This window comes from Schistocerca nitens, chromosome 1, assembly GCF_023898315.1.
Source record: "Schistocerca nitens isolate TAMUIC-IGC-003100 chromosome 1, iqSchNite1.1, whole genome shotgun sequence".
NCBI lineage: Eukaryota > Metazoa > Arthropoda > Insecta > Orthoptera > Acrididae > Schistocerca > Schistocerca nitens.
In genome coordinates, this window is record NC_064614.1 from 1,207,139,621 (window position 1) to 1,207,149,893 (window position 10,273).

The 10,273-nt window shown below is 41.6% G+C and overlaps 1 pseudogene; it reads left to right on the forward strand.

The window, feature by feature from the left end:
• The first annotated feature begins 9,667 nt into the window (after positions 1–9,667).
• Positions 9,668–9,785, forward strand: LOC126210834 (5S ribosomal RNA; annotated as a pseudogene).
• The last annotated feature ends 488 nt before the right edge of the window (positions 9,786–10,273 follow it).

The following is a 10,273-nucleotide window of genomic DNA, read 5'->3' on the forward strand; positions in this document are numbered from 1 at the left end:
AAGCAGTTTGTAAACTTTGCCTGAGTGGCGTTTCTTAAAGAAATTATCTGATTTATGATTGTAGTTCTCTTAATGATTTATCTATGATGCAAATAAATATGTTGTAATGGTCACTGTATGGGTCAAGTCCTTCTACTCTCCTTAGGCCTATATTAAAAGTTAAGGAATTTGCAGTTCAAAAAGAATTAACGTACCATTACCATCGTGGTCATTAAGTAAAACATCTACTGTACCGCCGGCCCGTGTGGCCGAGCGGTTCTAGGCGCGTCAGTCTGGAACCGCGCGACTGCTACGGTCGCAGGTTCGAATCCTGCCTCGGGCATAGATGTGTGTGATGTCCTTAGGTTAGTTAGGTTTAAGTAGTTCTAAGTTCTAGGGGACTGATGACCTCAGATATTAAGTGCCACAGTGCTCAGAGCCATTTGAACCATTTGAATCTACTGTACCCATGGGGTCTCTCCAGCATCCACATCTACTATTGGAACAGCTGCTAACTTTCTTATGAAATTATCCGCCCCAGGTAGCTGAGTGGTCAGCGCGGCAGGATGTCAATTCTAAGGGCCCGGGTTCGATTCCCAGCTGCGTGGGAGATTTTCTCTGCTCAGGGACTTGTGTTGACCTAATCATCACCATTTCATCCCCATCGACGCGCAAGTCGCCTAAGTGGCGTCAGATCGAAAGACTTGCACCCGGCGAACGGTCTACGCGATGGGAGGCCCTAGTCACACGACATTTTACTAAACCAAATTATGTAGCTGCCTGCAAATGTAATAACTACCAGACTGATAAGGAATCACTACTGCACTTTACTTGAAATGATACGAGTAAGCGAAACACATTATTCGACGTACATTGATGAGCCACAACATTATGACTACTTACTTAAAAGCGTGTTGGTACATCTCTGAAACCCAATTCATAAGTGATTTTGCGTGCCATGGATTCGACAAGTACTTGATAGGCCCAGAGTTGCGTGGCAGCAGATGCCTACGCACAGGTCACACACTTCCCGTAATTTACAGGTCGGTGGTTTGCGGCTGCGGAATTTGGCGCCCGATAGCGCCCCAGTTGGGTTTCTTCCTTTTCAGAAAAGACGCATTTGATGGCCGAGGTATTAACGTGAGTTCACTATCATGCTTCTCAAACCACTGCAGCATGATTCTGGACATGTGACACGGACAATTTGCTTCTGGAAGATGCCATCGCTGTTGGGCAAGACATCAAGTATAAGGGGTTACAGGTGGTCCCTAATAATGTTCACGTAGCCCACAGCAGTCATGGCGCCTTCGATTAACGCCGCAGGTCCCATGGATACCCAGGTGAATGTCTCCCACAGCATAATATGGCTCCCATCGGCCTGCGTCCGCGGCGCGCTGCATGTTCCGAAAAGCCGTTCGCCTGGATGACGGAGTATGTGGGCACTACCTTACGACTTATCTTAGAAGAAAGATTAAGGAAAGGCAAACCTACGTTCCTAGCATTTGTAGACTTAGAAAAAGCTTTTGACAATGTTCATTGGAATACTCTCTTTCGAATTCTAAAGGTGGCAGGGGTAAAATACAGGGAGCGAAAGGCTATTTACAATTTCTACAGAAACCAGATGGCAGTTATAAGAGTCGAGGGACATGAAAGGGAAGCAGTAGTTGGGAAGGGAGTAAGACAGGGTTGTAGCCTCTCCCCGATGTTGTTCAACTGTATATTGAGCAAGCAGTAAAGGAAACAAAAGAAAAATTCGGAGTAGGTATTAAAATTCATGGAGAAGAAATAAAAACTTTGAGGTTCGCCGATGACATTGTAATTCTGTCAGAGACAGCAAAGGACTTGGAAGAGCAGTTGAATGGAATGGACAGTGTCTTGAAAGGAGGATATAAGATGAACATCAACAAAAGCAAAACAAGGATAATGGAATGTAGTCTAATTAAGTCGTGTGATGCTGAGGGAATTAGATTAGGAAATGAGGCACTTAAAGTAGTGAAGGAGTTTTGCTATTTGGGGAGCAAAATAACTGATGATGGTCGAAGTAGAGAGGATATAAAATGTAGGCTCGCAATGGCAAGGAAATCGTTTCTGAAGAAGAGAAATTTGTTAACATCCAGTATTGATTTAAGTGTCAGGAAGTCATTTCTGAAAGAATTCGTATGGAGTGTAGCCATGTATGGAAGTGAAACATGGACGAGAAATAGTTTGGACAAGAAGAGAATAGAAGCTTTGGAAATGTGGTGCTACAGAAGAATGCTGAAGATTAGATGGGTAGATCACATAACTAATGAGGAAGTATTGAATAGGATTGGGGAGAAGAGAAGTTTGTGGCACAACTTGACCAGAAGAAGGGATCGGTTGGTAGGACATGTTCTGAGGCATCAAGGGATCACCAATTTAGTATTGGAGGGCAGCGTGGGGGGTAAAAATCGTAGAGGGAGACCAAGAGATGAATACAATAAGCAGATTCAGAAGGATGTAGGTTGCAGTAGGTACTGGGAGATGAAAAAGCTTGCACAGGATAGAGTAGCATGGAGAGCTGCATCAAACCAGTCTCAGAACTGAAGACCACAACAACAACAACCATCGACTTGTTTTAACAGTTAACGGGATTCGTCCGACCAGGCGACACGATTCCACTGATCTGTGGTCCAATCTCGACGATCTCGTGCCCACTGTAATCACAACAGACGATGTTGTTGGGTCAATATGTGAACAGGTAGGGGTCCTCTGGTGCGGAACTTCATGTTCCACATTGTACGGTGAACGGTGCACTCCAAAACACTTTTGCCTGTCCCAGCACTGTACTCTTTAGTCAGATATGCCACAGATCACCGCCTATCCTGCTTTAGAGAGCGGGTAAGTCTCAGTGATGAGGTATGGACGTCAAACTTATTTTTGCCCACTCACGGTTTCAGCATTCTCCAACCACATTCTGTACATGCAAACGGGATTAACGCGCGAACAGCCGACCAGCTCCCTTGTTTCCGGGGTGCTCGCTCCCAAGCACTGGGCCACAACCATCTGGCTTTAGTCATAGTCGCTTAAGTCGGCAGAATTCCGTATTTTCATCTCTTACCATCGCTACAATGGTTCCCCATTCGTCTCTCTTCTGCTCGTATACTTTTCTCTTACCGCGTCACGTGCCCTTAGTGCTACCAGGCAGCGTATAACGTCGCGGTGGACAGTTGACGTAATGATTTGGCTCATCAGTCTGTTCGCAACCGTACATATTGGTATGTCAAAATGTGTTCAAAATAGTACCTCATATGTTCCCAGAAGTTCTTAGAAAATAGATTACGGAAAGGCAATCCTACGTTTCTAGCATTTGTATAGAGAAAGCGTTTGACAATGTTGACTGGAATACTCTCTTTCAAATTCTGAAGGTGGCAAGAATCAAATACAGGGAGCGAAAGGCTATTTACAATTTGTACAGAAACCAGATGGCAGTTATAAGGGTCGAGGAGCATGAAAGGGAAGCAGTGGTTGGGAAGGGAGTGAGACAGACAAGAGATCACTAATTTAGTATTGGAGGCGGCGTGGAGGGTAAAATCGTAGAGGGAGACCAAGAGATGAATACACTAAACAGATTCAGAAGGATGCAGGTTGCATATGTTATTCAATCTGTATATTGAGCAAGCAGTAAAGGAAACAAAAGAAAAATTAGGAGTTGGAATTAAAATCCATGGAGAAGAAATAAAAACTTTGAGGTTCGCCGATGACATTGTAATTCTGTCAGAGACAGCAAAGTACTTGGAAGAGCAGTTGAACGGAATGGACAGTTTCCTGAAAGGAGGATATGATGTAAGATGAACGCCAACAAAAGCAAAACAATGATAATGAAATGTAGTCGAATTAAATCAGGTGATGCTGAGCGAATTAGATTAGAAAATGAGACGCTTAAAGTAGTAAATGAATTTCGCTGTTTGAGGAGCAAAATAACTGATGATGGTCGAAGTAGAGAGGATATAAAATGTAGACTGCCAATGGCAAGGAAATCGTTTCTGAAGAAGAGAAATTTGTTAACATCGAGTGTAGATTTAAGTGTCAGGAAGTCGTTTCTGAAAGTATTTGTATGGAGTGTAGCCATGTATGGAAGTGAAAGATGAACGATAAATAGTTTAGACAAGAAAAGAATATAAGCTTCCGAAATGTGGTGTTGCAGAAGAATGCTGAAGATTAGATGGGTAGATCACATAACTAATGAGGAGGTATTGAATAGAATTGGGGAGAAGAGAAATTTGTCGCACAACTTGACTAGGAGAAGGGATCGCTTTGTAGGACGTATTCTGAGGCATCAAGAGATCACCAATTTAGTATTGGAGACAGCGTGGAGGGTAAAATCGTAGAGGAGACCAAGAGATGAATACACTAAACAGATTCAGAAGGATGCAGGTTGCAGTAGGTACTGGGAGGTGAAGAAGCTTGCACAAGATAGAGTAGCATGGAGAGCTGTATCAAACCAGTCTCTGGACTCAAGACCACAACAACAAGTTCCAAATACAAACCGTCGAAGATTGTAACATTAATCGAGGAATTCCGTGTTTATATTTTCTTTCACAACGCTCATAGATCACTGGCACAAAGGAAGGCAGAAAAGCAAATCACATACAGACCGAAGCGATTATGGCCTCCAAATGCTTGTCTCCTCATTTTTCTAGCCATATGAAGGAAATTTTTATCATACCTATCAACTGCTGCAGTTGGAAAATCAGGACAACGCTCTCTGCTTTGGATTCAGATCACAGGGAATATAACGACAGGAAAGTAAACTGATTGCTGCCGTTACTTTGAATATCTATGTGCAGTTTCGTTCCACATATTATCCTTAATAACTTCATCAGACTCATTAGAGGTGGTGTAATAAGGTAACCGCGGGCTAACGGCTGAGCGTTCGCTGTTTAAGGCTAACTTTCAAGTTATTTACCGTGAACGTATTTCGCAAACTACAGTGTATCATGCGATAGGACTTGGTAAGCAGCCATCAGCATAAATGATCCTGGAAAAGAAATGATGTCCGGTTTTTAAGCATACGTCAAAGGAAAGGTATACTAGAACTCATTATTCTGCAATGGGAGGAACAAATTTTGACATATAGGAAACTGTCTTTCGAATTTTAAGGCTCGAAGGACTTCTGTAATAATATCTTTTAAAAGTGTATTGTGTAGCGAACGTGTTTCAGCCAGTATTTTCAGAACAGAAGAGAGAAGAAAATAATCTAGGACGTTCTTTTCTGTTCAGCATCCTGCCACTGAACTAATTTTAAAAGTAGTGGTTTGTTTTACGATGATCAGAGATAGGCTTCTGCCCTTTTATGACTGAGAACTAGTCGAATGGTAGTTTGCGAAATACCAATAACAGACATATTACTGGAGCACACAACAATATCATAAAAACTGAATGTATAAGGGACTGTCTCTGCCTCATGTTGACTGGGTGTTGTGTGATGTCCTTAGGTTAGTTAGGTTTAAGTAGTTCTAAGTTCTAGGGGACTGATGACCATAGATGTTAAGTCCCATAGTGCTCAGAGCCATTTGAACCCTTTTTGGAATAAGAGGCTGTCAATTGAAAACGAGACAGATGGAAAGAAGTAAGTAAACTGTTTATTAATCCAAAACTAATCGCCGTAATTACTAATACACGTACCCCACTCTGAGGCAAGGCACTCAATGCTTTCGTGAACCCAGGCGTGCATCTCCTCGTCCGCAGGAGATACGCTACCACAAACGCCATCCTTAAGGGCTCAAAAATGCGCAAATCAGATGGGGAGGTATCGTGACTGTATGGAAGATGTGTAAAGACGTCTCAGCGAAACTTCCGCTGCGACATCGAAACAACCTTGTCAACATTTGGCCAGGATTATCCTGCAACTTGGCGCCATCATTTTGAGCCGGAGTGCAAGCGTTGGAGCTAGCAGTGGAAGCATATGGATCGACCCCCACCGAAAAAATTCTGAAGCCGTGCACACCAGCTCAGGGAAAAACACGATGACCTTTTTCTTCGACTCAAAGTCATTTTCTCCAACATGGCGCCACAATTAACTCACAGCGGAACGTGAACACTTTGCAAAATTTGAAGTACGCTATCAAGCCCAGACGCCCAGGAAAAGTTGACGGACGGCATTATACTGGTGCAGGATAATGGCCTCTCGCATGTGGTCAAGGTTGTTTCAACTATCCGCCGAAAAGAATGGGAAATAGCTGTAATCCACTCACAACCAAAATGTCAACAATTACAGAGGAGTCTCATATCTTCCAGTGACACATAATATGTTATCAAAAATTCTACTCGATAGAGTTGTAAAAACTTCAGGCAGGCAGCTCGGAGGAAAGAGTGGCTTTCGAAATGGATTATCTTCCACAAAACAGATTTTAACTCAAAATCAATAATTCGCCACAGAATGTTAACGAGCAGAACGATAACAGTATCATTTAGTAATTTCAAAAAAGTGTTTGATTCACTAGACAGAAAGTGAATGGATAAAATCATTAGATAATTTGGTGTCAAAGCAAAATCAGCAAACATAATTCATGTGGCTCTAACAAATATGATATCTGGAGTTAAATTCATAGGAGAAGAACCTTCACCATTTCAAAGAAAAGCTGTTGCTAGACACGAGGGTGGTTTATCACATTTACTGTTTAGCTGGCTTCTAGAAAAGATTGGAAGGATCAGGAATTTGGAGCTAAAAAGTCACAAAATCGAACTGATAATTCTGGGAAGGAAAACAAATGGAATTAAACTAACCTGTCTGGCTTTGCCAGATGATTTTCCAGTACTTTCAGAAGAATCTGACTGAATTAGTCATTGGCCTCAAAATTACAGCTGAAGATAACAAAAATCCTGACAAACATAAAAAATGCACCAAAATTCATAGAAACACAAATCGGTAAAAATATTTTGAAAAAATTGCAAATAGAACTGGCCTCAAAATTACAGCTGAAGATAACAAAAATCCTGACAAACATAAAAATTGCACCAAAATTCATAGAAACACAAATCGGTAAAAATGGAGCGAGTAAGGAAATTGAAATATACTATACAACAGAAAGAGATAGAAAAATTTGCAACGGATGTAGGAGTTAATAGAATGGAAAGAGCAAACATTTTGACAAAGAATATTTACAACAAGAAATGCGCATCTAGAAAAACAAAACTAAAACGCTATACCACCACGGTACTAGCAGAATGTTTATTTGGATGTGAATGCCTAACAATGAACTATAAGATGCACAGAAAAGAGGTATCTGAAAGACGGATTCGTAGGAAAATAATGGAGGATTAGTAACTGCAGATGGTTGGAAAGTTAGAAGTAAAGAGGAGATCTACAAAATTACGGAGAAAATATCAGAAGTAATGGCTAAGTGAAATTTAACCTTTCTTGACACCTCTACCGAGTGAATAAGAACAAACAAAACAAATATCGCTGTATTTCTGGGAGAAGAAATCTACAATGACAAGGACTACAGAAATAAGAAAGAGCTTGCAAGAAACATCAAAGAATTGATAATAAAAGAAAAAACTTATATATATATATATATATATATATATATATATATATATATATATATATGGTGTTGTTAAGAATTATATGTATATAAATAATAAAATGCTAAATGTAGAAGGGTTTCTAATCAAAAGAAATAAGAAACGACAACAACACGGACCGAAGAAAAGAAAAAATAATACGCAAAAAAAGAGGGAGTGCTGGGAAAATAGGAAACAATGTCAAAGAAAGAAGGGCAGCTGACGTGGTTACGTGATCCTAGTTGGTCAACACGAAAATAATAAAGGAAGATTTAGTTAGGGTGTATATGTGCAGATTGAACTGACAAATGAAAATTTGTTCCAACGCCAGGTTTCGAACGCGGTTGGCCTTGGTACAAATTTTCGTTCATCACTTCAGTCTGCATATGCACGTAATAGATGTTTGAGACTTGAAAAAGCCTCGGAACAAAACAGTTTCATTTGAAAAAAAAAAAGATTGTTGCATTGTAGACGAAATATTTATTAATTCTACCAGTTGTGCTCTCTGATTTCTGCAACAAGTACAATAATCTCTTGCTATAATCAGTAGAGTAACAGCCGCGTTACAAGAAAGCCGAAGTTCTAACTTACATCACTTTGATTTGTTGGGACGACAAGGTTCTACTTGACAGATGAAACTTATTTTTTTTATTACTGAACTATTTTTCGTGTAAGCAATGATAGAAAAAGTTGAATATTTGTATAACCAATTGGCTTTATTAATTAAATCTTGTTATCCTAACAAACTTTAGGATTTAAAAGTAGAAAATATATTACATGTATGTTGTCCATTTTTGGAACGAAAAAAAAAACAAAAAAAAAACGGAATTTGCTCTTATAAAGCGAATGAAGAAACGAGGGTAGAGGTATGTGACACGTGAAAATTCATCAGGTGCTTGAATAGCTCGATCAGAGGTTGTTCGCAGCAGTAGTTTCAGAAGGAATGAGGTAAGGCGGAAGGTTAACCAGATGTTATGCACTTTTATCACAATGTTTTTGTACATGATGTTTACAGTTTATTGAGACGGGCATAGACCAGTACCATATCAAAAAATCACTTGTCTAAGTGGAGAGACAGTTTAATAGTGAGTTAATGAAAGTTTGATATCAACTTACACGAAGGTTGAAATGTTAGTTGACACGTTGTTATTCCAAAGGGCGAATTGCCAAAAAAGTGTGGTCACGGACCCCTGCATGGACATTTTAGTTTGTATCACGAGTGTGATAATAGCTGCAAGCTCGAGCTCTTCCATTTCACCGTCTGGCGGGGAAAGAGGAGTAACAGGCTACAGTTGTACACGAACTGATATAAAACAGTGATCATGAGTACAAGATCCACACTATCTGATCAGACGTATGCGTACATCCCTATGTAATGCAGAACTGACCATAAGATGTCACCAGAATCGGCTCAGCCGGTATAAAAGGAGGTGGGTGCTACTGTGTTAGCCGTGGAGAAGGAGTAACAGCAGAATCGATCTGCCAGGATACCTCATTGACTTCGAATTGGATGTCGTCGAGTAGCAAATTCAGCAGGAACATTTCAACCGTTCTGTAGCTACACAAGTCGACCGTTGGTGATGTGACGGTGAAGTGGAAACATGGAGGAATAACAACAGCAAAACGGACAGGGACCGTCGAACACTGCGGAAGGTGGTAGTAAAAAACGGCGTGAAATCAGGGGATGGAATCACTTGTGACTTCCAAAGTGCAACTAGCAACCCATCTAGCACAGTGGCTGTGTGTACTGTCCAAACAGCAGTAGGGTACAGTGATACAGCAGTTCCCCATGAGACACATTTCTGTAGTCAACGCTAAGCAACACTTGAGATGGTTTAAAGTGCGACAAGAAACGAATGATTTGGAGCGATGAATCACGCTGTACGCTGTGGCAATCCGAGGGAAGTGTTTGGGTTTGGGGAATGCCTGGAGAGCGTTACATGGCATCATGTGTAGTGTCTACAGTGACGTACGGAGGAGGTCGTGCTAGGATATGGGGTTGTTTCTCATGGTTAGGACGTGGTCCGCTAATCAAGACGACGCGAGATGTGGAAGGATATGTGCACGTTTTACAGCATGGTGTACTGCGTTCAGCAGAAGAACAATTTAGATTCCAGGGCTGTGTCAGAGTGACAATAAACACAGTCATACAGAAGTATGTGGCAACGGCCTTGCCGCAGTGGATATACCGGTTCCCATCAGATCACCGTAGTTAAGCACTGTCGGGCGTGGCCGGCGCTTGGATGGGTGACCATCCGTGCCGCCATGTGCTGTTGCCATTTTTCGGGGTGCCCTCAGCCTCGTGATTCCAATTGGGAGGGGGAGATGGCAGTAGCATTTGGCAGGGGGGAAGGGGGGTGGGGCGCTAATGCCTGATTGCACTCAGGGGTAATGGGCTGAGAAAGGTTGGAAGCCAATGAACTAGAGCTTTGAGTGGATAAATGTCCAGAAAATTCTGGAGACTGTGGCTCGTAGTGACGGAAAGCCGAGGGAGTACCAAGCACCCGGCCATCATCATGGTCAGATAAAAGTGTTCCAAAATTCTAACGTGAAAAGGAAGATGTGACTTGACGTTATCATCAGACAGGACCTTTTCTGGACGTTTAGTTCTCCTAGAAACCGAATTCGACGATCTAGAGCAGTAGATGTACGAGGAGGATGTTATATTCCTGATCGTTGTAGAACGCACGAGACTGAAATTCTGTTGGCACCTATCTGGGGTGTTTCTGAAGTCACGTCGAAAAAATTGGTTCGAATGGCTCTGAGC